Source organism: Pongo pygmaeus, chromosome 3 (genome assembly GCF_028885625.2).
Source record: "Pongo pygmaeus isolate AG05252 chromosome 3, NHGRI_mPonPyg2-v2.0_pri, whole genome shotgun sequence".
NCBI lineage: Eukaryota > Metazoa > Chordata > Mammalia > Primates > Hominidae > Pongo > Pongo pygmaeus.
In genome coordinates, this window is record NC_072376.2 from 169,161,690 (window position 1) to 169,185,306 (window position 23,617).

The window sequence follows — 23,617 nt, forward strand, 5'->3', positions numbered from 1 at the left end:
TTTAGGGACTGACCCTAGTTGTCTGATGCCTGGTTCTGGGATGATTCGGTCAGGGAGATGGTGACCCTGGAGTTTAAGAACTTGGCCTCACCTCAGATGGAGGAGGGGAAGTAGTAGTAGCAGCATGCTGAATCTAGCCAAGAAGCTGGGGGAATTGCTGGATTGCTCTAGAAACTCCGCCAATTCTTTTCTTTTGCATGATGATACATGTTTCCTGGAACTCGTTAATCCCTGCCTGTTCTTCTTCACCCGATACTACATGTTCTGTTAACTAAGGCAGAAAGTGGGAGGGCCAACTTGTCTCCTATGGTTTGCTCTGATATGTCTCCTCATCCCTTAATCTCCTTAAAAAGACACTCATATACTTAAGATAAAATATATAGGTTAAATATCCTATGTGATTCCAGCTCCATACGGAAAGTGCAAAACTTGTATTGCTTTCTCCTTTAATGTACAAACACCACCCAAGTAGTTACTGGATTTCAGGGAAGGGGCTTGGAGATCTGTTTATTTTGGAGCTAACAAATAGTAAAAGAGCACTTTCAGGAATTTTTGCTTAAGGGTAAATTTACTTCAGGTTTAATAAAACATATTAATTGGACATCAAGCAAAAAGAAGAAGTGTGTACATTTCCGTCAAATACTCATGGACCCCTTGTTACATTGTGAGTTTTGACACATGCTTTTCTTGAGAGCGTCTTTCAGCCCAGGGTCTTTAATCACTTCACAGTTATTGAGACCTTGCAGGTGTACTTATTATCTCTCTTTTGCATCTAGAAAACCTGAGACCCAAGGGTTTCTTCCCTGGAGCTGCGCTAATTTTTCATCTATAAAAATAACTAGTATTTACTGATACTTTACATTCTTTCTGTTTAAAGAAACCAGGAATTATAGGGGTTTGTCTATCACTTTTAAATCCAAAATTTATGGTTCTTATTTTCAATTTTCAGGTAGTATCATGATTATGAGGTGATTGTTAAAAATGTGTATGAAAAGGGCTTCTAAATTTTAAAAAAGTATGTATTTATTCCTACTGAATGTACCATATTTTTAAATGCATTTTATATCCCAATATATTGGAGGACAATTGATTTCAATACCAAACAAATACATTTTATTAATTATTATAGCACATTTACCATGTTTATTTAAATATTCCCTCCTCACCTATTTTGAGAATGTACATCCAAAATATTTTTTATGTTTTCCTGTATATATTTCCTACCCACCCAAGCTCTGAGGGAGCATCTGCAGCTGTTGGAAGAAGATGTTAAGGACGGACCATAAGAATGAGGACATTTTAATGGAATTTAGTAGCTGAATAGCAGGCACATTCTTAGGCTAACGTTTTTCCTAATGCCTCGGCATCCAGCTGCTTTCCTTAGCCCTCAGTTGGTGAATATGAAAGTGAGTGCTACTGCTAACATCTTATTTAGATTCTTCTCTCCATCTCCCTTTCTTTCTTCCCTCTCAAATGTCTTGAATTGTGATCAGATGCTACATTCCGTGTGTTGCAAACTAAGTGCCACTCAGCTAATTCACTCAAAGGCTGCCACAGTGTCCCATGTGCTGGTGGACACTAATCCCATAAAGTGGGTCTGTGGCAGTTGTATCTCCTTGTGAAACTAACCTGGGACTAAAAAATAAAGTTAAATTCTAAATATTAATATCTAATGGGAATACAAAAACAGTAAAGGAATTATAAAATTCACTACGCTCTATAATAATTGCATGATTTTCTAGATAAAAGCAATTACCAATATTAAGTCAAGAGAGGCAGCGTTATTTTAGATGATATGGCCATCTATCTTAAAAACTTAGAAGAATCTACTGAAAAACCGTTGAAGTTAATAAGAGGGCTCAGTAATACAAGATCAACATTAAAAAAATGACTTATTCCTATACCTGTAATGACCAAATAAGCAGTATGGAGACAGTTTTTATTCATATAGAAAACAAGCTTGCAATGTCACTTTTACACATATGCACAAAAATTCTAAGTTGACTACATAGTCAAATAACATATAAAATAATAAAAAGAATCAGAAGAAAACATAGAGAAACACTTTATTAAAATTACAGTAAGAATGTTTTCTAGCATATTTATAACCAGGAAAAGAGCATGGTGAGATAATGACAATTACTCTAATATTTGCTTGAGGAAGATTTTAGTTTTTCCATATCTTCTGCTGCTGCAGCTTCAAGTTCGACCCTTGAAAGGTGAGTCAAAAAGAAAAACAAGAAAAGATCAACCTAAGGCTCAGCTTCAGAAAGTGAGTGGTATATAGAATATTATCTTTCACTATCTTACATGCAAGCAGAGCAACATTTTGCCAACAGTAAGATATAAGTGGTAGGTTCTATGAAGAGAAAGTTCCATTTGTGTATTTTCTTGGCAGAAATTTATACACCAGTGGATACCAGAGGAGTAAATCTATTTTTAAAGTTCTAGTTTGCTTTTTGATAACTTCAAATAAAATTTCATCAACATGAAATTCCAGTCTGAAAATGACCATTAAGATTACAGTAGTTTGTCCTCCTTAGGTAATTAATACCTGTTGTTTTTGACCAAAAGTGGGAACAAAAGATGAGCTTCCAAATCCCTTGTATAATTCTGGAGCTCTTTGTTTCTTTTGCCATGAGGAATTATTGGTCACTAGTCATCCCAAATACAACCTTCTACTTCAAATATAACCTCAAACTATGATAAAATACTTTTACCTCAAGGTGGAGCTGTTATATTTTCAGAAGAGAAAAAGACTCAACACCTTGGTCTTGTTCTAGAATTTTGTTATAATCCTGAGGAAATGTTATTTTTAATAAGAAATGACAGAAAAAAATGACCATTCCTTTTCTTCTGTTTTTCTAGAAGACAGTAATTAATGTTAAAGTTGCAAAAGAACACTGACCCACAGGATCATTGTGTGTGATGACATTGTCTGTTCATTCTGGCACAGGCTCTTTTGAGCATATTTGGCATGGAGCTTCTTTTGTGCAGCTGTATACAGACTATGCAAACATGGATAGAAAGGCATCAAAACCGTAACTTGCCTTTGTCAGAGCTTCTAAAAACATGACACTTTATGAACCGAGTTTTGTTTCTGTGTTCTCTGTTGACCTAATTAGGGATATTCTAGACAATTACGGCAGCTTTCCAAGTAAATGTTATCCTGGATATATTCAAATCTAATATAGTTTTATGTCCTTTTAAAAAACTTACCAGAGCCAGTTGTATCAGTAAATATCAGCAGTATCTGAGGTAAAGTTTAGCTGAATGAAATAAGAGCATAATAAAGCTTAATTCATCTGGTTCTTTTTTAAAACAAGTAATTCTGAGAATAAAGAAAGTCATTAAGGGGCATTTTTATCCTTGTTGTATTTATTTTGAACTACTGAAAAAATGTAACTTCTACTCAAAAGGTGTAAATACCACACAAAATATTTCTTTGCATTTATTTTGCAGCTATTTTTAGCGATAGAGAAGTCTCATTGAAGAACTTTCAGGTGCTTGGATTACAGAGAATATTCTCTTTTTAAATGAGGACTTCATAGGTTTCTCACTGCCCTCACTATTTTTTTGATTGATAGAGAAAAAATCTTAACCTACAGGATTTTGCAAAACATAAAAAGCTACATATAGAGTCACTATCACACTGCAGTAGAAATTATGCATTCTATAGTATGGATGGTGATAGCCATAAATACGACAATTAATATGCCTAATATATTGTCATAAAATGCTACAAAATTGTGGAAAATAAAAATTAAAAAGTGGCATTTATTGAAGACAGTGTACTATTGTTTTTATTTATTTTATTTATTGATTTATTTTTTGAGACAGAGTCTTGATCTGTCACTCAGGCTGGAGTACAAGGGTGTAATCTCAGCTCATTGAAGCCTGCATCTCCGGGGCTCAAGCGATCCTCCTGCCTCAGCCTCCTGAGTAGCTGGAACTACAGGCGTGCACCACCACTCCCAACTAATTTTTTGTATTTTTAGTAGAGATGGTGTTTCACCATGTTGGCCAGGCTGGTCCTGAACTACTGACCTCAGGTGATCCGCCCGCCTCAGCCTCCCAAAGTGCTGGGATTACAGGCATAAGCCACTGCGTCTGCTGACAGTGTATTATTAAAAACAAGAAATCTTAGGTACTTTGTGGCATATCATAAATTTATAATATGAACACAATGTTCATGTTTTTGAAAAATAGGTAGATATTAAAATGTGGTTTCATAATGCTTTGATGTCAGAGCTTCCCAGTGTGTCCTGATGGGAGCAGAGTGAGATAAAGGAGGAACAGAGCTTCTCATTTTCTCTCAGCTGCCTGATCCTAGTCTTTTCCAGAATTTCCAAATAAAACGTGTTTGCTCCAAAATTAAGTCCAAATGTAACTTGATATACACGTTGTCCTTATACTCACTATACTTTTGTTCTATTTTTATTATTAAGTGAGTGATTTTTAATCGACTTGGATTTCAATACCTATTTTGCTAATGAGATTATTCTGTTTTTAGTAGTGTTGAATTATCATCACAAGAACAAAATATCTGAATCAAATTATAGAAATAAAGGCCAAAATATTGTACTGCTACTGACTTCAAGGTTGCTGAATCACTTGTAACAATGAATGTGATATTTTTATCAAAAGGTTCATGGGCAAACCCCAACAATCCCCTGCCAAAGTCTCAAGATGTCTTTAGTTTAAAAAAAAGTAAGAGGTCTATCATTAGATGCCACAGAACATGAAATCTCACCCAAATGCAATGAATTTTTTGTTTAAAAGAATATTCTGCTACTCGGCTTTCTACAAAGAATAGATACACTTTTAAATTCTAAAAATGTTAGAGAACTTTGCTATTCCATACCAAATCATTCTAAGATTGTTCCTTTGTATTCTTTGCTATATTCTATAGCAGCACCATGAAACAGGACTTTCTTAAAACACTGAAATATTTCTATGACCTCACAAAACGAAGCCACTAGCTGTCTGTGACTACTGATCTCTGGAATGTGGTTAGTGTGCCTGAGGAACACATGTTAAAATTGAACTTAATTTTAGTTTTTAACTTAAATTTATTTTATGTATTTATTTTGAGGTGAAATCTTGCTCTTGTCACCCAGGCTGGAGTGCAGTGGTGCGATCTTGGCTCACTGCAACCTCTGCCTCCCAGGTTCAAGCAAGTCTCTTGCCTCAGCCTCCCAAGTAGCTGAGATTACAGGCACCGGCCACCATGCCTGGTTGATTTTTGTATTTTTAGTAGAGACGGGGTTTCACCTAGTTGGTCAGGCTGGTTTCGAACTCCTGACCTCAGGTGATCCGCCCACCTTGACCTCCCAAAATGCTGGCATTACAGGCATGAGCCACCGCACCTGGCCTTTAACTTAAATTTAAATGGTCACATGTGACTGGTTCCTATCCCATCAGAAGGTACAACTCTAGACACTCCATTATGAGAGTACTTCACTGCTCTTTCTCCTCAACTCTACTCTTCTCCACTCTCAACATCAACACATACTAAAAAGATTTCTCTTCTGGGATATTACACTTTAGATCTTGCTGCTTTAAATAAATCTCACATTTTCAGGAATACAACCTCAGCATTATTCAAATAAATTATATGTTTGGAAGTGACAGTTCTAAGAAAATACTGTTAGTGAGTACTCTCTCTTCTATATAGTAAATTCCTCACTAATCCCAGATTTAAAGCTGATTTATTTCAAAATAAAATGAATAGTATTTTTTGTTGTTTTTCATTCTGCAGATGTAAAGACTCATCCAAATCCCCAGTCAATGGGTTTCTATTTTAAATGACTTCTGATTGAATTACTTATCCTTTTAACTATCCACAGGTGCCCATGAAATAACCTTTAACCTATAACTAAACTAAACATGTGTCATCTAGACACTCCTGAGAGCAGTAGCTTTTTTGGAGGCATTTCTCCTCAGGAGTTCTAGTTCAGGTAGGGGCCATTTCACTGTCAGTCAAAGTGATATTAGATATAAACACATTCCAGAAAAGTAGTGATTATGGCTGATGGAAGTAGACACTTTTGAAATATTCTCACTTGTCAAATCAGTTAAGAAAAGTTTTGGAATCTTATTGCTTAGCCATTTTAACTCAGATAAAAACTTTTGAAAAAGCTAATACTAAAGTTTCTATAAGACTTTGAAAAAAATCATCTCTAAGTCCTATGCTGGTTAATTATAGTTAAAAAAATTTAAAGGCTTTGATTTAGAGTTGAATCTGCTAGCACCTTTCTTCTGAGGCACTGTTATTAATTAACCAATAATTTGCTAATTGATCTAAGCCAGTTGGCTTGCCAGTCACATTTTAAAAATAAAGATTCTATGTATTTAAATAGTAATAGTAATGATAATATATTGAGTATTTATTATGTCATAGCATATATTAAGTGCTGTTCCAAATATTGTATACATAAATGAGTTATATATATTATGTATATAATGTGTATATATATATATACACACACACACACACACACTAACTCATTTATCACTGAAATGACACTGAGATACATATAACAACACTAGTTGCATTTTACAAATAGGAAGCTGAACCACAGGGAATTTAAGTTGCTTATTTATGGCCTCAGAGATAGTAAGCGACAGCAGCAGAAGCCAAATTCAGGCAGTCAGCTAAAATCTGAGTTTGGATGCTGGTTCTTCAATTGACACTCTTTAAAGTAGAATTTTTCAAACCATTCTGTGCATATCAACTGCATTTTAAGAGGTAAATTCTAGTTCAGTAGATCGGGCATAGGACTTCAGAATATACAATTCTGATTTTTTAGTTTTGAAAAATAATGGTGTATATTTAAAATGTACAACTTGATTTGGTATAGGTATGTTTTGTGAAATAATGACCATAATCAAGCTAATTAACATATTCATTGCCTTACATATTTACCATGTTTTTGATGTAGTGAGCACACTTAGAATCTATTATCTTAGCAAATTTCAAGTATACAAACTATTCTGTTATCTATAGAGATGATTATCTATAGATGTTATCTATAGAGAGATGATTATTCTCAAAGTCTTATAGAAACTTCAGTATTAGCATTTTCAAAAAGCTATACATTCAATCAGATCTCCAAGTTTATTCATCTTACACAATGGAAAGTTTATACTTCTTTCCCAGGTGATGTCAATGCTGCCATTCAGGGACTCAGACTTTGAGGAGCAATACAGATTAACAAAAGTAAAAAAACTAATACAAACTTGGAATTTGTATTGCTGGGGATTTTTAGATCCCAAAGGGCTCTCAGTCTATGTTCCATTTATACTTTTAAAGCAGAGGTCCTCAGGATTTTTCTATAAAGTGCCAGATAGTAAATATTCAGGTTTGCAGGACGTACAGTCTTGGTAATAATCTGAAGTAGTTATATTCCAGTGAAACTTTACTTACAAAGATAGTCAGTGGCTGGATTTGGTCCACTGGCTGTAGCTTGTCAACCCCAGTTATAAAGCACATAAGAGAAAGCTTATTTAAAAGTGCATTTTGAATATAGTGTTCTCAAAATACCAAAAATGTCAAATTATTTGTCAGAGACCGTTTGGTCAGTATATGACTAATTCTTCAGAACCAGTTAAAATTCTACTTTTTCTGGGAAGTCTTATTTGACTAATTAGCACTTAATCTAAATACATGCTTAGCTTCATGTACACTTCCCACAGGAGTCAAAATTAATAAGTACCTTAAAATATAGTAGATATAAATTTAAAAATGAAAACAAATTATGTCTAAGTTGGGAGATCAAGTGTCAGATATTAGGTAGTATTTTTAGGTTAATCATGAAGCCTGGACAAAATTTGACAAGTTTAGTAAAGAAATTCAAAGGGGGAAGAAACAGACCAAACCAAATGTTTGTATGTTTATAAAGTTATAGACTTCTGGTTTCTGGTCAAGCACCTAAGGAGTTTAGAAGTCTTCACTCAGTCCTAACAAAAGATAAAAAGCCGAACAAACTAAAACATTAAAAACTCTTCTTAGATCCATCAGACAAGTGGGGTCACAGGACAAATCTACTGCCCCAACAATTGGAGAGATAGGTACATACAGAGAATCACAGCTTATTAGAGTAGAAATCCGTTAGTAGAAACCTTCATAGCAACAGTGCTGGGTTAGAAAAATCTGAACAGTAGTTGATGGATAGCTGGAGGCTCAGAGTGTGCAAGTCTGAGAGTTAAAAAATCTAGGGGGACCCTCAGACTCTTAAAACTTTTATTTCCAGGAATTCTACCAGATCCTAACAGTGAATACCGGAGAAAAATCCCCTCACGCTTCTGGCAAGGGAAGGGGAATAGGAAACATTTTGAAACACACCAGAGAATTCTCTTCTTCTTAATTAGGCCTACCCTCAAAAGAAACTAATTAACCAGAACCTAACCTGCTGGGATTATATCAGAGCTTAATCTACCTAAGGGTAGGGAAATACCCAACTGTAGCCCCTCTAGTCATTTTGTCTCACCTAATGTGGGGAGTAGGGAGACTGAGAAAAGTCTGCAGTCCAGAGGCATGGGATTACCGTAAGACTGAGATGTAATAGTAGGACTATAGATCACTTCCTCTCCACTCCCTTTTTACCACTTTATTACTATAAGCCTGTTTATAGAAGTTTCTTTTACCTGGCACAACACATCCACCTTTCAACAAGGTGTAATAAGAAAATTAACAAGACACACTGAAAGGCAAAAGAACTGTTTGAAGAGACCAGACAATCATCAGAACAATATTCAGATATGGCAGGAATGTTGGAATTATCAGACCAGGAATTTAAAAAAAAAAAACAATGATTAAAATGCTAAGAACAGAACACAATGTCCAAGAATTGTGGTATAACTATAAATAGATGTAACTTATACATAATGATAATACTGGAAAGAGAAGGAGAGATAGGAGCTAAAGCAATATGGATGCAAAAATGACAAATTCCCTAAATTAATGTCAGACACCAAACTACAGATCCAGAAATCTCAGAAAATACCAAGAAGAATAAATGCCAAAAAAGTACATCTTGGCCTATCATATAAAAACTTAGAAAATCAAAGATGAAAAAAATCTTGGGAGAAACCAGAGGAAAAAAACAGTTCACCTGTAGAGGAGCAGAGAACTACAACTGACTTCTCCTGAGAAACAAGGAAGCAAGCAAGAAGAGAGTGGGATAAAATATTTTAAGTGTTAAGAGATAAAACCCACCAACTTAAAACTCTGCACCTCGTGAGGTTATTCTTCAAAAGTAAAGGAGCAATAAGGATTTTCTCAGAAAAATAAAAATTAAGGGATTTTTTTTGTTAGTAAACCTGCCTTGCAAAAGAAGTTCTTCATAGGGAAGAAAATTATATAGGTCAGAAATTCAGATCAACATAAATAAAGGAACAGCACCAGAAAATGCATAAGTAAAGGTAAAGTACTAACTTTTCTTTTCCTTAGTTGATCTAACAGATAACAATAATAATAATAGCAACAATGTATTCAATTATGTATACATATATGTGTGAAATAGCAGTCTAGTTTCATCCTCCAGCATATAGATATCCAGTTTTCCCCAAGCTATTTGTTGAAGAAACTGTCCTTTCTCCAATGCATGTTTTTAATACCTCGGTCAAAAGTGATTTGAATGAAAATGTGTGGCTTTATTTCTAAGTTCTCTATTCTGTTCTGTTGGTCTATGTGTCTGTTTGCACATATGTACTACAATGTTTCGATTGCTATAACTTTGTAGTATAATTTGAAGTTTAGTAACATGATGACTTCAGCTTTGTTCTTTTAGCTCAGGGTTGCCTTAGCTATTCTGGGCCTTTTCTGATTCCATATACATTTTAGTCTTATGTTTTCTATTTCTGTGAAGAATGTCATTGGTATTTTGATAAGGATTGCATTGAATCTATACATTGCCTTGGGTAGAATGAACATTTTAATAACATTGATTCTTCGGTTCATCGTCATGGAATATCTTTTCTTTTTTTGGTGTCTTCTTCCATCTCTTTTAGTGATGTTTTATAGTTTTCATTGTAGAGATCTTTCAATTTTTGGTTAAGTTTATTACTATGTATTTTATTTTGTTTGTGGCTATCGTAAATGGTATTACTTTCATAGATTCTATTTCAGACTGTTTGCTGTTGGCATACAGAAATGCTATTCTTTTTTGTATGTTGATTTTGTATCCTGCAACTTTACTGAATTTGTTTATTAGTTCTAATGGTTTTGTTTGTGGAATCTTTAGGTTTTTCTGAAATTAAGATTATATAATCTGCAAACAAGAATAATTTGACTTCTTCCATTCCAATTTGGACGCCTTTTATTTCTTTCCTTTATGTAATTTCTCTGGCTAGGACTTCCTGTATTATGTTACATAAAAGGGTGAAAGTGGGCATCCTTATCTTGTTTCAGCAAGGCACACTGGCTCATGCCTCTAATCCCAGCACTTTGGGAGGCCAAGGTTGGTGGATCACCTGAGGTCAGGAGTTCGAGACTAGCCTGGCCAGCATGGTGAAACCCCGTCTCTATTAAAAATACAAAAATTAGCCAGGTGTGGTGGCGCATACCTGTAATCCCAGCTACTTGAGAGGCTGAAGCAGGAGAATCACTTGAACAAGGTAGGCTGAGGCTGCAGTGAGCCGAGATCATGCCACCACACTGTAGCCTGGGTGACAGAGCAAGACTCTGTCTCAATAAATAAATAAATAAATAAATAAATAAAAAGGAAAGGCTTTCTGTTGTTCTCCTTCAGTATGATACCAGCTATAAGTTTGTCATATACAGTTATTATTGTCTTGAAGTAGGTTTCTTCAATACTCAGTTTTTTGAGAGTTTTTACCATGAGGGGATATTGAATTTTATCAAATGCTTTTCGGCATCTATTGAAATGATCATATGGTTTTTAATCCTTCTCTTCAAGCTACGAAGCTTCTGCACAGCAAAGAGAATATTCAACAAAGTGAAGAGGCAAACCACAGAATGTGAGAAAATATTTACAAACTACCCATCTGACAGGGGATTAATAACCTGAATATAAGGAGCTTAAACAACTCAATAGCAAAAAGTCAAATAATCTCGTTTAAAATGGAAAAGATATCAGAATAGGCATTCTTAAAATGAGACATACAAATGGCCAACAGATATATGGAAAAATGCTCAACATCACTAATTGTCAGAGAAGTGCAAATCAAAACTAAAATGAGATATCATCTCACTCCAGTTAAAATGGCTTTTATCAAAAGACAGGCAAAGCTGGCATGTGTGAAGAAAGGGGAGCCCTCATACACTGCTGGTGATAATATAAATTAGTACAGCCAGTATGGAAGACAATTTGGAGATTCCTCAAAAAACTAAAAGTAGAACTACCATATAATCCACCGTCACAATAGCCAATATATGGAATCAACCTAAGTGTCCAGCAGTGGGTTAATGAATAAAGCAAATGTAGATATACAAAATGGAATTATTCAGACATAAAATTAATGAAATCTTATCATTTTTAGCAACATGGATGGGACCAATTATTATGTTAAATGAAATAAACCAAGCATGGAAAGACAAATATCACATGTTGTCACTCATATGTGAAAGCTAAAAAAGTTTATCTCATGGAGTTAAAGTAGAATGATGGTTACCACAGGCTGGAAAGAGTAGTAGGTGGGAGAGTGATAAAAGGCTATATTTCATGGGAAAAAAAAATTAAATTGAAGGAATAAAACCTAGTATTTGGTAGCAAAATAGGACAACTGTAGCTAACAATAACTTTTATTTCAAAATAACAAAAAGAGTAGAATTGGAACACTCCTGACACCAAGAAACGATAAATGCTTGAGTTGATGGATATCCCAATTACTCTGATTTAGGCAGTACACGTTTTATGCTTGGATCAAAATTTCACAGCTACCCCATAAATATGTTCAACTATTATGTATTTATGATAATTAAAAAAAATAATAATAAAACTGTAAAAAAGAGAAAAAGTGTGAAAACAAAAATAGACAAAATGAAAAGGAAAACAAACAGAAAACATGAACAAATATGGGAGAAATTAATTGAACTATATCAATATTAATCTTAAATATCAAGTCTAAATACACTAATGAAAAGACAAAGATTGAGTATATCAAACAAGAAGATTCAACTCTATGTCATGTATTAGAAACCCACTTTGAATACAAAGACACGTACACATTGAAAGTAAATGAGTGAAGGAAAATATACCTTGCTAGCACTAATTTTAAAAAAGCACAGTATCTGTTAATTTTAATATCTATGTTAAATTTAGAGCAGACTTCAGAGCAAGTAAAGTTATCAGAGATAAACAGAGACATTATATATTGATAATGGAGGTAATACGCCAAGAAGATATAACAAGCCTTAAAGTATATGTGTTTAACAAGAAAGTGTCAAAATAGATGAGACAACCAAAAACTGACATAGTTGCAAGAAAAAATAAATGAGTCCACTATTATAGTTGGAGATCCCATTCAGAAATGAATAGATTCAGCAGTCAAAAACTCAGTAAGAACACAGTTGAACTCAATAACTGGAATTCAATAACTCATCCATCAACTAGAAATATGTGGCATCTATTGATTACCCCATTGAAAAACAGCAGAATGCACATTCTTCTCAAGCTCACATGGAATATTCACCAATTTAGAATGTATTATGTAAGTCACACCTTAATAAATTTAAAAGAATAAATCCTATGTCTGCTCTCAGATCATGATGGAATCTATAATGGAAATCAATTTAGAAATCAATAACAGAAAGATAACTGGAAAATTCTAAAATACATAGAGATTAAACAACACACTTCTAATAACACATGAGTCAAAGAAGAAATCTTAAGAGAAACTAAAAAATAAGTTGAACTAAATGAAAATAATAATAAAACTCATCATAATTTGTGAGATGTAATGCAAGCAGTGCTTATGGGGAAATTTATGCCACTGAATGCATATATTAGAAATAATCATCTAAAATCAGTCATCTAATTTTTCCCTTTTGGAAACTAGAAAAGAAGAGCAAATTAAATACAAAGTAGGAAGAAGAGAAGAGTTAATAAAAATTAGAGCAGAAATCAATGAAATTAAACAAGAAATCAATACAGAGTATCAACAAAACCTAAAAGCTGATTCTATAAAAAGATCAGTTAAGTCAGTGAGCCTCTTGCCCTAGCAAGCCTAACTAAGCCAAAAAGAGAAACACAAATTGTTAATATCAGAAATGAAAGAGGGGACATCACTACATGCTTATGAACATTAAAAGGATAACAAAAGAACATTCTGAACAACTGTGCACTCACAAATCTGATATCTCAAATAAAACAAATGAATTCCTTGAATGACATAATTTGCCAAAACTCACAAAAGAAAGAATAGAAAATATGAGTTGGCTTGTATCTATTAAAGACATTGCATCAGTAATCAATAACTTTCCAAAACAGAAAGCACCAGGTCTAGATGGGTGCACTGGTGAATTCAACAAGACATTTAAGAAACAAATTATATCAATTCTCCACAGTCTCTTTCAGAAAACAGATGAAGAGGAAATACTGAATAACTCATTCTGTGAAATCAGCATTACCCTAAAACGAAAACCTGCCAAAGACATTGCAAGAAAATAAAACTACAAACCAATCTTTTTTATTAATAGACACAGAAATCCTCAACAAAATATTATCAAATTAAAACCAACAGTATAGAAAAAGAATTATACACCTTGACAAAGTGCAATTTATCCCAGTATGCAAAGCTCATTCAAATTTCAAACATCAATGTAAACCATCATATCAATGCACTAACTAGAAAAAAATCACATGATCTTATCAATAGGTTTCAAAAAAAGCATTTGACAAAATTTCACATTCATTCATAATTAAAACTCTCACTGTACTAGAGGTATATCAGAACTTTTTCAATTTGATAAAGAACACCTACAAAAATCTTACAGCTAATACCATATTTAATGCTGAGAAACTAGAAGCTTTTCCACTAAGATCAGGAACAAAGTGGCAAGGGTATCTCCTCTCATCATTCCTTTTTAACATAATATTGGAAGTCCTAGCTAGTGCAATAAGACAAGAAAAATAAATAAATAAATATATAGATTGGAATGGAAAAAATAAAACAGTATTTGTTTGAAGATGGCATGGTCATCTAACTAGAAAATCTGAAAGAATTTACAAAAAAAGCTTTTGAAACTAATAAGTAATCCTAACAAGGTTGCAGTATATAATGTTAACATAAGAAAGCCAATTGCTCTCTTACATACAACAATAAACAAGCAGAATTTGAAATTAGAAGCATAATAATATTTACTCAGCATCCCCCTCCAAAAATGGATTAGTTAGATATAAATCTGACAAAATATGTTCAAGACCTATATGAGAAAAACTATAAAACTCTGATTCACACCTGTAATCCCAGCACTTTGGGAGGCCGAGGCGGGTGGATCACGAGGTCAGGAGATTGAGACCATTCTGGCTAACACAGTGAAACCCCGTCTCTACTAAAAATACAAAAATTAGCCGGGCATGTTGGTGGGTGCCTGTAGTCCCAGCCACTCAGGGGGCTGAGACAGGAGAATGGCGTGAACCCAGGAGGCAGAGCTTGCAGTGAGCCGAGATCATGCCACTGCACTGCAGCCTGGGCGACAGAGCAAGACTGCATCTCAAAAAAACAAAAACAAAAACAAACTCTGATAAAAGATATCAAAGAAAAGCTAAATAAATGGAGATATTTCATGTTCATAGATAGGAAGACTCAATATTGTCAAGATATCAGTTATTCCCAACATTATCTATAGGTTCAATGTAATCATAATCAAAATCCTGGCATGTTATTCTTTGAATATCAACAAACTGATTTTGATGCATATATAGAGAGTGAAAAGATTTAGAATAGTCAATGCAATATTGAAGGAGAATAACTAAATAAAAAAACTGACAATTATAAACCTTCTATTGAAAAGGGAGATGCATAAGGAAACTTTTCAAGGTTACTTTGATAGTGGTGATGGTTTTATAGCTGTATGCATACATTCAACGTTACACAATGTATGCAATGAATCAATTCATATATCCAAACTCATTTAGATTTTATTATATTCATTACAGATGTGCAGATTTTGAGTATTATACTTCAAAACATGGTTAAACAAAGGCCTTATTATAAAGAAACAATAATCAAGACAATGTGGTATTGGTGAAAAAATAGACTAATTGATCAACTAATTGCTGAATAGACTAACAGAACAGGAGCTCAGAAATAGACTGAAATAAATCTAGTCAACCAGTCTTTGACAAAGGAGAAAAGGCAATATTATGAAGCAGTTAGTCTTCTCAATAAATGGTGCTTAACAACTGGACATCTATGTACAAAGAAATCTACACACAGACCTTAATCCTTCAAAAATATTAACTCAAAATGGATTATAGACATAAATGTAAAATGCAAAACTATACCTATGTGGTGTTCAGTAAGATGACTTCCTAGGTAAAACACCAAAGGCTCCATCCATTTAAATAAATAATTTAAAAACTGAACTTAATTAACAACTTCTGCTCTGTGAAAGACAATGTCAGGAGAAAAAGAAGACAATCTACAGACCAAGAGAAAATATTTGCATAAGACACACCTGATAAAGAACCTTTATCCAAAATATACAAAAACTCCTAAAACTCAGCAATAAGAAAATGAACAACCTAGTTTCAAAGTGAGTAAAAGACTTGAATGTCTGTTCACCCCATCAAAGAAGACACACAGATGGCAAATAAGCATTTGAAAAGATGTTTAACATCATGTTATTAGGAAATTGCAATTAAAATGAAAATAAGATTCTACTACATACATACCTGAATGGCCAAAATCCAAAACATCGATAATACCATATGCTGGTGAGGATGTAAAGAGACTCTCTCATTCAATGCTGGTGAGAATGCAGATAGTACAACCACTTCGAAAGACACTTTGATAGTTTCTTATAAAGCTAAACATACTTATACTATGTAATCTAGCAATTGTACTCCTTGGTATTTATCCAAATAAATTGAAAACTTTTGCCAACAGAAATTCCTGCACAGGGATGTTTATAGTTGCTTTATTTATAGCTGCCAAAACTTGGAATCAACCAAATTGTCCTCTAATAGGTGATTGGATAAATAAACTATGGTACAACCAGACAAGGGAATATTGTTCAATACTAAAAAAAATTGAAAAGTTTTTCTCTATGAAAATACATGGAGAAAACTTAAATGCATGTTACTAAGTGAAATATGCCCATCTGAAAAGGCTACTATACGCATACCGTGTAATTCTAGCTATATGACAATCTGGAAAATGCAAAACTATGGAGACTAAAAATACCAGTGGTTGCTGGGGTATGGGGAGAAGGAGGGATGAATAGGCAGAGCACAAGTAATTTTAAGGCAGTGAAACTATTCTGTATGATATTATGATGGCAGATATTTGTCAATAAGCATTTGTCAATACCTATAGAATTTACAATATCATGAGTGAATGCTAATGTAAACTAGATAATTTAGGTGATGATGTCTCAATGCAGCTTCACAGAGTGTAACAAATGTACCACTATGGTGGAAGTTGTTGACAGTGGAAGAAGTTGTGCATGTGTGGGGACAGGGTATATGTGGGAAATCTCTGTACTTCTGCTCAATTTTGCTATGAATCTACAACTTGTCTAAAAATAAAGTTTTGATTAAAAGTTAAAAACAAATAACATCAAAATTATATAGCGCTGAATAAACACAAAAGTAAAACTGCAGAAATCTGAATGACTACTTTGTATCAATGTCAGTATTGTAGTTGCAGCATTACACTACAGTTTTGCAAAATGTTATCAGTAGGGGAAACTGAGTGAAGTATAGAGGAGACTCTATATTGACTCTTACAACTGCATCTGAATATGCATCTATCTGAATGCAAAGTTCAATTTAAAAAATAAGGTTATGTCTGCTACTGGAGTAGGCAGCCAGATCGAGAGTTTTATCCTAAAAATACAATGAAGAAAATGTCATGAGAATCAATGAGGGTATCTATACTTCTTGAATGCTCACTACTTAATTGAGTAGTGGAGCAGAAAAAGAAAATGACTAGATTTGAAAACCGGATGGTAGGGAGAATCACAGCAGGCACAGCGGGGCTAAGAAAACATGAAAAGCAAAAGCACCTGATCTTTTATATTTAAATGTCTAGTAGGCCATCAAGTTGGAAGTGATTTTTTAAAAATAGAAAAAATGTGCTTAAAGCTTAGGAAAAGAGGTCAGGATTACAGACGTAGATTTGTACATCTATAAGTTCCATGCATAGAGATAATTGAAAACATGGCAGTGGTCAAGTTGCTTACAGAAAAAAAAAAATGAAAGAAAAAGGCAAAAATTATCCTGTGACCAAAATATAGAAGAATGCCCATGTTTAGTTCTTAGGCAAGGCATATAGTGAACAAATAAACGAAATCAAGTAAATAGGTAGAACATTTTTAAAAATGGGTGATTACACAGAATCAAATGCCAATCCAAATTTTATATTGAATAACTGAGGAAGTTTTGAAATTTTGAAGTTGTTGCTGTCCTCCAAGAAAACAATCTTAGTTTAATTTATAGATTATGGTAAGGAAAGGAAGATAGTTGGTAAATCCAATGGCTCTAAGAAGTTTGGGGAACAAGATAGCCAACTGGCATACAATGCTGACTTCTTATACCTAGAAATCTTAAAGCAATAGGAGAGTGATGGTTCCCAGAGGCTGGCTCATTAACAGAAACATTATTCATATCCTGTAGAGAGACAATGGTGATTGAATAATGATGTATATGTGTGGGAAATGGTAAAAAACAAAAACAAAACCTGTAAAGGATGAAGGGAAAGGTTTCACGTTGGGCCTTTTGTTTCCTTGTCATAGCCCTGTATATAATTTCGCTACTTAGGGCTAATTTGACTCTATCAAAAAAATCTGTTTAATTAAGGATGCCATAGACAAAAAATTAGAGATAGACTGGTTAAATATATTGAAACATCTAAAGTCAACAAGGGAGGAACACATATATTATACATGGAACTCCTTTAAATTGATAAGAAAACTCATATAAAATAGGTAAAGAAATAGACAATTCAAAGTAAGAAAAATCTCAAAGACCAATACATATATGTGCATATGCAACCTCAGTAATAGCCAGAAAAAAAAAGAAAAAAGTAAATTACACAAAGAGATACAAGTTTACTTATCACTGACAACATTGGATAGCTGGATATTAGTAAATGTGTTAATTATATGGAAAACAAGAAACCTGGCTGGGCACGGTGGCTCACGCCTGTAATCCCAGCAATTTGGGAGGCCATACAGGTGGATCACTTGAGGTCAGGAGTTCAAGACCAACCTGACCAACATGGCAAAATCCCGTCTCTACTAAAGATACAAAAGAAGTAGCCAGGCGCAGTGGTGCATGCCTGTAATCCCAGCTAGTGGGGACGCTGAGGCAGAAGAATAGCTTATATCCAGGAGGTGGAGGTTGCAGTGAACTAAGATCGCACCACTGCACTCCAGGTTGAGTGACAGAGTAAGACTTCATCTCAAAAAAAAAAAAAAAAAAAAGAAAAGAAACCCTCAAACAATGATGGAATATCTACTGATGTAATCATTCCAGAAAGCATTACAATTAAGTTATCATTTCTCCTTTGATTCAGCAATTTCCCCATTGGACTAAACTTGCTAGGGAACCTAACCGATATTTACAGTGACCACTAACAGGATGATCACTGTAGCTTGTGTATAGTAGCAAAGCACTGAAAATAACTTGGGTACTATTGTTTATATATAAATTAAGTTACATGCACAAGAAGGAATTCTATGCAGTGGAGGAAGTGAATTGGTTTATATACTTACTCAGGATGTGATAGATCAAAAGCTGACGAGAGGATAGATGAATGCCCAGAACATAGCACTGAGGGAAAAAAAAGAGTAAGCAACATAAGATTAATAACCCTAAATTATTTGTAAGAATGTCAAACACAGAAATATACACAAAATAGTACATTTCTCAATTATGAAAGAAGAGTTGAAAGAACATATTCTACAAGAAAACGTACAGAAAAAAATTAAACAGAAACACCTTGCAGTGGAAATGAAAATTCTATGCCAGAAGATGGCCAACTAGAAGCAGTTAGTGTGTGCCACTCTCATGGAAAGAAACAGAAGGGGAAAGTAACCTTTAACTGAAACACCTAGGTACATGCATTGGGATTCATTAAGAAAAGAAATTGACCTGCAGAGGATGGAGCAAGGCAAGATAGGTTGACCGCCCACTTGGAGTGGCATGGAGCCAGAGGAGCCTCTCCACCCAGGGAAGCAATGAGTGAGTGAGCAACCCTGGGGATCCATGCTTCTCCCATGGATCTTTGCAACTCTTGGGTCAGGAGATTCCCTCATAAACCCAGTCCACCAAGGCCTTCATTCTAACATGCCAAGCTATGTGGAGTCTTGGCAGAGCAGCTGCTCAGGCACAGGTGGAGCCCCAGAAGCTTTCGATACCCAGGGTTCCTGGCAAAAGTGACTGCAACTCCAGTAAAACAGGAGGTAAGACCCCCATACATACCCCTAGAGAAGAGGCTGAATCTAGGAGACTGAGCAGCCACAGTCTGCAGGCCTTGCTTCCATGGCATCTTGCAGGATAAGACCCTGTGGCTTGGAACTCCAGCTAGCCATGAGTAGCAACATTACATTTCCCTGAGACACAAATTCCAGAGGGAGGGGCAGTCTGCCCACTTAGCTATTTTGCAGCTTTAGTCATTGATGCCTTCAGGTTCTGGAGAATTCAAGGTGTCTAGGAACTGAAGCGGTCTCCCAGCACAGCACAGTAGCTCTATGAAGAGGCAGCCAGACTGCTTTTTCATACAGACCCTGGAACCCATTTCTCTTCACTGAGTGGAATCCCACAACCAAGGTCTACAACCACCCCCACAGGTGTTTTCCAGCTAGCAGCAATTCCAAACCTACCTGGGATGGAGCTCCCAAAGGGAGGGGAGGGCCATGATCTTTGCTGTTTTGCAGCTTTAGCCACTGTCACCTTCAGGCTTTGGAGAGTCTAAGGTGACTGGGGGCTGGAGCAGACCCCCCAGCACAGCACAGCTGCTCTACAGAAAAGTGCCAGAGTGCTCTATAATGTAGGTCCCTCATCCCCTTCCTTCCCACTGGGTGGGAACTCCCTACCGAGGTTTCCAGCCACCACTGCCAGTGTGTTCAGGCTGGCAACAGATCTGTATCTCCCTGGGGTGGAGTTCCCAGATGGATGGGCAGGCCACCATCTTTGCTGTTTTGCAGCCTTCACTGAAGATGCCTTCAGGTACTAGAAAAGCTGAGGTAACTAGGGACTAGAGTGGATTGCCAGCATACTGCAGCAGCCCTATGGAAAAGTAGCCTGACTGCTTGTTACATGGGTCCCTGATCCCATATCTCCTCCCTGGGTTGGTCCTCCCAACCTGGGTCTTCAGCCACCTCCAACTGGAACTATCAAGCCAGTAGCAACTCTGCAACTTCCTGGGACAGAGTACCCAGTAGGAGGAGCAGGTTGCCATCTTTGCTTTCTCACAGCCCTTGCCCTTGCTGTCTCCAGGCTCTGGAGAGTACCCAGGATTATGGACTGGTCAAGACCCCCAGGACAGAGCACCCATTTCATAGAAAAGTAGCTGGACTGTTCTCCATGCATGCCCCCATCCTCACTTCTCCTCACTGAGCAGGGCTGCCTGGCCTGATACTTCAGCACAACCACCCTGCTGCTGCCTGACTACTTCGACAGCCTAGCAGTTGGAGGAATAGCCACATGCAGAGATGAGAAAGAACCAATGCAAGAACTCCAACAATTCAAATGGCCAGTGTCCTGTGTCCTCCAAATAACCACACTAGTTCTTTAACAAAGGTTCTTAACCAGACTGACTTGGCTAAAATGACAGAAATATAATTCAGAATATGGATTGGAACGAAGATCAGTGAGATTCAGGAGAACAGCAAAAACCAATCCAAGGAAATTAAGAATCACAATAAAATGATACTGGAGCTGACAGATGAAATAGCTGTTAAAAAAGAAGAACTTCACTGGTCCGATAGACCTGAAAAACACACTACAAGAATTTCACAATGCAATCACAAGTATTGATAAAAGAATAGACCAAGCTGAGGAAAAATCTTGGAACTTGAAGACTGGTTCTCCGAAATAAGACAGCCAAACAAAAATAAAGAAAAAAAAGAATGAAAAGCAATGAACAAAACCTTGGAGAAATACGGGATTATGTAAGGAGTCCAAATTCATGAATCACTGGCATCTCAGAAAGGGAGAGGGAGAAAGCAAATAACTTGAAAAACATATTTCAGTATAGAGTCCATGAAAACTTCCCCAACCATGCTAGAGTGGCCAAGAGTCAAACTCAGGGAATAGAGAGAACCGTTGCAAGATTCCACACAAGAAGATCATCCTCAAGGCACATAGTAATCAAGTTTTACAAGGTTGAAATGAAAGAAAGAATGTTAAAGACAGCTAGAGAGAAAGGGGAGGTCACCTACAAAGGGAATCTCATCAGGCTAACAGTGGACATCTCAGTAGAAGCCCTGCAAGCCAGAAGAGAATGGAGGCCTGTATTCAATATTCTTAAAGAAAAAATCTTCAACCAAAAATTTCATATCTAGCCAAAATAAGCTTCCTAAGTGAAGGAGAAATAAGATCCTTTCCAGATAAGCAAATACTAAGGGAGTTTGTTATCATCAGACCTGCTTTATGAGAGATATTGAAAGGAGCACTAATTATGGAAGGAAAGAAAGTTACCAACCACTACAAAAACACATCTAAGAACACAGAGCAGTGATACTATAAACCAACCTCACAAACAAACTGGCATAATAACCAGCTAAAACCACAATGACAGGTTCAAATCGACACATATCAATACTATTCTTGAAGGTAAATGTGCTAAATGCCCCATTTAAAAGGCATTTAGTACAGTACTAATCTGGCGAGCTGGATAAAACAGCAAGACCCAATGGTATGCTATCTTCGAGAGTCCCATTTCACACACAATGACATCCATAGGCTTAAAGGGATGGAGGAAAATCTACCAAGAAAATAGAAATCAGAAAAAAGCAGGGGTTCCAATCCTAACTTCAGACAAAACAGACTTTAAACCAACAAAGATCAAAAAAAGACGAAGGGCATTACATAGTGGTAAAGAATTAAATTCAGTAAGAAGACTTAACTAACCTAAATATAGATACACCCAACACAAGAGCACTCAGATTCATAAAGCAAGTTCTTAGAGACCTACCAACAGACTTCAACTCTCACACAATAATAGTGAGAGACTTCAATGCCCCACTGACTGTATTAGTCAGAACACTGAGGCAGAAAATTAACAAAGATATTCAGGACCTGAACTCAACATTGAACAAAATGAGTCTGATAGATGTATACAGATGCATTATTCTTCCCATCACCATGTGGTACATATTCTAAAATCACCACACAATTAGATATAAAATAGTTATCAGCAGATGCAAAAGAACAGAAGTCATACCAAACACACTCTTGCACCACAGCACAATAAAAACAGAAATCAAGACCGAAAAGAAATCACTCAACACAATGCAACTATGTGGAAATTAAACAACCTGCTCCTGAATGACTTTTGGGTAGATAATGAAATTAAGGCAGAAATCAAGAAGTTCTTTGAAACTAATCAGAACAAAGAGACAACATACCAGGATCTCGGGGACACAGATAAGGCACTGTTTAGAAGGAAATTTATAGAACTACATGCCCACATCAAAAAGTTAGAAAGATTTCAAATTAACAACTTAATATCAAAACTAGAAGAACTGGAGAAGCAAGAACAATCCAATCCCAAAGCTGGCAGAGGCAAAAATTAACTAAAATCAGCACTGAACTGAAGGAAATCAAGACACCTAAAAACATTCAAAAGATCAATGAATCCAGGAGTTGGCATTTTGAAAAAATTATTAAGATAGGTTGCTAGCTAGAGTGATATGGAAGAAAAGAGAGAAGATCCAAATAAACACAATCAGTAATGACAAAGGGGATATTACCACTGAACCCACAGAAATACAAATAACTATCAGAGATTACTATGCACACCAACAAGAAAACCTAGAATAGATGGATAAATTCCTGGACACATACACCCTTCCAATACTCAGTCAAGAAGAATTTGATTCCCTGAACAGACCAATAATGAGATTTGAAATTGAATCACTAATAGCCTACCAACCAAAAGAAGCCAAGAACCAGACAGATTCACAGTCAAATTCTACCAGATATACAAAGAAGAGCCTACTACAAAGTACCATTCCTTTTGAAACTATTCCCAAAAATTGAGGAGGAGGGACTTCTCCCCAACTTATTCTATGAGACTAGCCTCATCCTGATACCAAAACCTGGCAGAGACACAACAAAGGAAATTTCAGGCCAATATCCTTGATGAACATTAATGTAAAAATCTTCAACAAAATACTGGCAAACCAAATTCAGCAGCAAATCAGAAAGCTTATCCACCACGATCAAGTAGGCTTTATTTCTGGGATATAAGGTTGGTT

At 35.6% G+C, this 23,617-nt stretch overlaps 1 long non-coding RNA gene across 1 annotated transcript; it reads right to left on the minus strand.

The window, feature by feature from the left end:
* Nucleotides 1–1,926: 1,926 nt before the first annotated feature.
* LOC129034841 (uncharacterized) lies at nt 1,927–20,137 on the minus strand. The gene is made up of 4 exons (XR_008502031.1): nt 20,018–20,137; nt 18,908–18,965; nt 3,220–3,269; nt 1,927–2,211 (listed from the first exon to the last, which is right to left on the minus strand). It is a non-coding gene; the product is annotated as an uncharacterized LOC129034841 (long non-coding RNA).
* Between the last annotated feature and the right edge of the window lie 3,480 nt (nt 20,138–23,617).